A 6,000-nucleotide genomic window follows, 5' to 3' on the forward strand; every position below is an offset into this window, starting at 1 on the left:
GGGAGCTTAGAGAATAATAATAAAAAAGGCTAAAAGACACAGTTTGGAAAATAGGAAAGAAAAAGGATGGATTTAGAAAATTGGCAAGAATCTTGCTAGGCAGGCAAGGAAAATGTAAGCAGAAACCATATGTTTGTTGTAGCCTTTAAGCCATCACTATAACAACAACAACAAAAATATGAATTGTAAATGCCTTTTGCTTCTTGTGTCACTCTACAGAGTCAACATCCTAGGCAGGAATGACCTAGAGGCATCTAGACTAGGTCAAAGGCTACCTCTTGGATTCAGGAATTGGGGAGTATAGGAGTAAAAGAAAGGAGAACCCCGCTCTATGATATTGTCAGTGATAGAATGAATACTACATCTACTGCTTTAGATACCAGTAACTCAGTACTTTCTGCTAATTTGGCATACTATGCTATTTATATGTATTAAAATACTTGTGGGTTTGTTTGGTGTGTTGTTGTTTTTTTCATTTAAACTGACTTTTCAATCTTTTAGAAAATATGAATCTGAATCATTTACATTTTGAGTCACTCCAGAGAAATTTACTCAGCATTGGTATTTTGAGTGAAAGGAATACTCATTTGAAAGGCATCCTTCTTTGCCTACATTGTCCTCAAGCAGAGGGAGAAACTGCTTTCGACAATGTAGTTGCTCTAGAAGGATAATACTTAATCCAAGTTCAAAGATTTCCTGAACGAGTGGAATAAAAAATTGCAATACTGTGAATTACACATGTACCTCTGCACTGAAATTGCTACTTTTCCATCATTAAACTAAAGGAGACAAAGATGAACTGGAAAAGTTCTCGATGAAGTGGAACTATAGTTCACTATCAATAAGAAAATGGTTGTTCAAAAATAAGGTTCTTAAAGTTACTAGACAAGTAAAGAGTTCATTTTCTTGTTGGAATAAAAGATTGCTGTTAGCTAACAACTGTCTTGTCACCATTCTGAATAAGAAATCTTGTTGAGCAACTAAAAATCATTGTAGGAAGACATGCCACAGATTCAGCAATGATCTAACACTGATACACTATGCTATTTAAGATTGTGCTTTTTCATAACTTGGAATATTAAAAAGTTAATAAAGATTAAAATTATCTCAACTTTCTTTATATATCGTTTGTTGTTGTTAATTCTCATCCAAGGATGTTTTTTTCCATTGATTTTTAGAGAGGAGGGATGGGGGAAGAGAGAGAGAGAGAGAGAGAGAGAGAGAGAGAGAGAGAGAGAGAGAGAGAGAAAGAGAGAGAGAGAGAGAGAGAAGAACATCAATGTGAGAGAGACACTTCAATGGTTGCCTCCGCCTCACACCCTGACTGGGGCTAGGGATTAAACCGGCAACCCAGGTACATGCCCTTGACTGGGAGTCGAACCTGCCAACCTTCGGTGCACAGGCTGATGCTCTAACCACCGAGATCACCAGCCACAACTCTGTATATATCTTTTTGAGCATTAGATTCATTCTGTTTCAGGCTTTTCCTCTGAAGTACAATGAACATCATTGTTTCAGATTCAATTGTTAACTTTTTAAAGAGTCTGAGTATAAATACCTATGGAAATGAGGTATTCAGAAGAAAGTATTTGTTCTAATATTACATTTATTATTATAGGAGTAGATATAAAAAATATAGAATGGGAGTGAAAGTTTTTATTTCTTCCTGTAAAAATGTATTTAATGCATTTATTTATAAAACTTCAGGCATAATAAACCTTTGAATTAAAATAAAGATTGGTCCTTTTTAATATGTTCAAATAATATAATGTCATATAATCTTTTATTGATAGTTTAAACTCTGGTCTGATTTATTTAGAGTATTATATGCATACAATTTTATTATAAAGATATTGGTTAGCATATATAGTTTTTATTAACTTACATTTAGATTGTAAGTTAATAAAACTTTTAAATGTTACTATATTTCTAAAATGTTACTACAATTTTGTTTTTAGTATGTTTTAAATTTGTAGTTTATTGATTTAAAATTGTGTGCCCTTATAAAAATAATGATTCTTTGCAAATAAATACCCAATACCAGTAATACCATTTTGCTTAGTATTGCTATCAAGAACCACTCTATAATATTTCTCACAATGGAATAATTTCCGCAAACAAAAAAGGGTGTTTGAGATAGAATAGGAGAAAATCAAATGCAGGAGTAGAGGCGGGGTAACTCAGTACTTTGGGAAATGGTGAGTTATTTAGCAGGAAGTTCGGTTACAAAGATAAACTTATTTCCTTTGTCATATCTTTAGTTAGCCTTGGAAAGTCACAGTCCCCTGGTGGAACCTGAAGTTTATCATACACATGTTTGAGTGGAATTCAGATGACTCATTGATAAAGAGCCTGGCAATGGAGCAGATGCAACTTATGCATACCATGGCTGACGAGATCACATGTCCATCTTTATAGGCGGTAAGTGGACAGATACAACATGGGCCCTCCAACCAAGCATATGCGCAGGGCAATTACATGAAAGAGTACAGATAAGTCAGCAGTAAATAATTATCATCAGAAAATGTTCAATTATGTTGAAATCTTTCCAGGAAAGTGAAAGTGATCAGAGGGTTGTGTAATGGGAAAGGGGATATTTCAAATACAAAGCAAAGCAAGTGATTAAATGCATTCATTCTTCAGCAAGTAGAAGGAAAGGGTTTTAATGATTACTCAAGAATGAATTAGAAAATATTTTAACATGACATCATGCCAAAAATATTTAACATTTTGTTCTGTTGATTTGCCATAAAAAGGCAAACTAGTAATCCAAAATAATAAAATCTTAATAACATTAATAACACTCAAAAGATTGCTAGGCACTGAACTAGTAGTTCTAAGCACTACAATATGTGGTCTACTAGCGGCACATAAAGGCCTTTGTCAGTAGATGAAATATTAAACAATCACAATTAATATCAGAAGCTTGGGGAGAAAAACTTTTTCAGGTAAAGGTCCTACTCAATTTTACAATTCTTAAAGTGTATATAGCAATCCTTCCTGTGGGCTGTTTAATAGTTCATTACAACATAAAGTCATTTTCCATAAGTGGTCATATAAGTTCAGGTAAATAAGACAGAGGGTGTTGTTTAAACTAGACTTTGAGCTGAGAAAGAATTAGTAATCTTACTTCACATGAAATCGTCAATGTTTAAGATACTTACAGCTAAAACCTTGGTTTTAAATGACTAAGAGCCATGATCTTTGATATCATGTCAGAGTACTTTGTTTCCTGAGTGGGAAGAAGGAAATAGGTTCAGTGATATTAGAAACTACTTAGAGGGTTTCTAAGCAGTAAGGAAAGAGGTAACAGCTAAATTCTACAAGGATTAACAATGTTATGCCCTAACCGGTTTGGCTTAGTGGATAGAGCATCGGCCTGCAGACTGAAGGGTCTCAGGTTCCATTCCGGTCAAGGGCACATGCCTGGGTTGCGGGCTCAATCCCCAATGGGGGGCTTGCAGGAGACAGCCAATCAATGATTCTCTCTCATCATTGATGTTTCTATCTCTCCCTCTCCTTTCCTCTCTGAAATCAATAAAAATATAGTTTAAAAAAAACAAACAATGCTAGAAAAACATGATAAAAAGGCACCTCTTTAAATTGGGAGACAGAATTATTCCATTTGAAATAGGAAGAAATGATATTTCACTGGCACATTTAGAAACCTTGTATCTTTCAAAAAAAGATCTTCATAACTTTGCAATATCTAACTATTATATATGCTACTGACATTTCCCATCAGCTAAACATTCATTTACATAATTTTTAAAAAGCAGGAAATGGATGAAACATTACATAAAAGACAGATGATTTAGGATCAAGTCTCCCTTTGCTATTTGCAGTTATGTGATGAAACCTTACCGAGTTCAAGTCTCAGTTGCTTCATACACCAACGAGAAATACTAATACCACTGTGCCTGGGTATAGAGTAGACTAGGTCTCTTGGGGTTCTTTCACTGATGAAATTCATGAGTCTGTGATTTAATATGTTCATGTTCTCACAGAAATAAAGGAAAAAATAAATTATTTTTCACCCCCTTAGTTGCAACACCAGTGAATAAATGCCATCATTTTCATTCTAACACAACACTAACATTTTGAATATTCACAGTATGTCAAGCATGGTGTTAAACATCAATTAATTTAATCCTCAATATAATACTGAGAGATTGCAATTAATTTCCCCATTTCACAGTTGAGAAGCTGAACATAAAGGAGATTAAGAAATTTGTTGAAGGTTACATATGTTCTGAATAATAAACTGATTGAAACCCAGGTCTCTTAGGGACAAAAGATGCTACCCTTCCTCTTTGTCGCAGTTTCTCATGCTTGTTAGCACTGAAGGAGCTGCATTGCTTCAACAAGGCAATACCCATACTGGCCTCAACTGGTTCTGAGGATTCCATTTTAGCCCTCATCCTCTAGTTGGAAAAATTATAACATGATATATGGCACCTTTAACTCTGCCAAAGCAATGCCATATATATCTTAGTTTATCATCCCGGAAATCTTGTTTACCAGATATAACTGCTATTCCTATTCCCATTTGGCATATCTTACCTTATAATAGAGAAACATGCAAATTGACCGCACCTCCGCTATGCCCATGATTGGGCCTGCCAGAGGCTGGGGGTGGGACTCCGGGTGGCCCATCCGGCCATTGGGAAGACCAAGATGGCTGCGCGCAATCCTGTAAGTTCCGGGTGTCCGTGTGGCGATCGCCACCATGGGGGGCATGTCAGGGCCGAGCCCGGCGCTCCGCGGGTGTCCTGGGGGCCATCGCCACCCGGGGGGCGTGTCCGGGCCGAGCCCGGAGCTCCGCGGGTGTCCCGGGGGCCATCGCCACCCGGGGGGGCATGTCCCGGCCGAGCCCGGTGCTCCGCGGGTGACCAGGGGGCCATCGCCACGGGGGGGCGTGTCTGGGCCGAGCCCGGCGCTCCCTGGATGTCCGCGTGGGGATCACCACCCGGGGGGGGCGTGTCTGGGCCGAGCCCGGCGCTCCGCGGGTGTCCCGGGAGCCATTGCCACCCGGGGGGGCGTGTCCGGGCCCAGCCAGGTGCTCCCATGGTATCCCTGGGCGATCGCCACCCTGGCCTAAATGGCTGGTGCTGAGAGGGATCAATGGGGCCTGTGGAAGGATCGGGAGGTAGTTGACCAATGAGGGCATCTGCAGCAGCTGGATGCAGAGCTCAGGTCCGCGTTCTCCAGCTTGGCCTCCGTGGGGTCCGCGTTGCACCCATAGTGGCCGAGTGGGGATGCTGCATGAGGCCAGCTTTCCAAGCCAGGCTGCTGAGGGAGGGAGGGCCTCTGGGCTGGTAGCACTCCCCCACCCCAGTGGACAGGACACAGAGAGCGAGCAGCAGAGAGCTACTAGGGGTGGTGGGTGTGGTGGCCTGGCTTCCAAGAGGCTGGCTTCAGCTGCTGTGGCCTGCGCTGAGGTGGCTGGTGGTGGGGGCAACTGCATGGGCGCATCCGAGGCTGGGGCACTGGGAGACGTGGGACTGCAGTCCAGAAAGCGAGGCTCCGGAGGACCTGGTCACTGACCCCCAGCATTGAAGCCGCCTCCTACAAGATGTATCCTAGCCTAGGAGTGTGGGAAGCAGGTTCAGGAACCTCTCCCTTTGCGGCGCCAGAGCCCAGGCCTGCCAGCGCCCCAGAGGAGACCCCCCCCAGGATCGGGGGCGTGACCGGCCTCCAAACTGCCCGCAGCCCTAGCCCAGGCCTGCCAGCACCCCAGAGGAGACCCCTGCCAGGATTGGGGTCATGGCCAGCCTTCAAACTGTGGCGGTCCCTAGCCCAAGGAGGCCTCCTGGCCGAGGACGCCTGAGTCTGTTCTTGACCTAGGGCCGGGCTCTCCCCGCAAGGGACTCAGAAGCCGCCAGAGTCTAACTGCCAGTCTCTGGGAGTGCATCCACTGTCCACCAAAAAGTAGGGCCATCAAACCATTCAGTCTCAGTGCAGGCACAGGTCCTTGGCTGACGGGGTGGAGGCCAGACC

The sequence above is a fragment of the Eptesicus fuscus genome, chromosome 13, assembly GCF_027574615.1.
Source record: "Eptesicus fuscus isolate TK198812 chromosome 13, DD_ASM_mEF_20220401, whole genome shotgun sequence".
NCBI classification, from domain to species: Eukaryota; Metazoa; Chordata; class Mammalia; order Chiroptera; family Vespertilionidae; genus Eptesicus; species Eptesicus fuscus.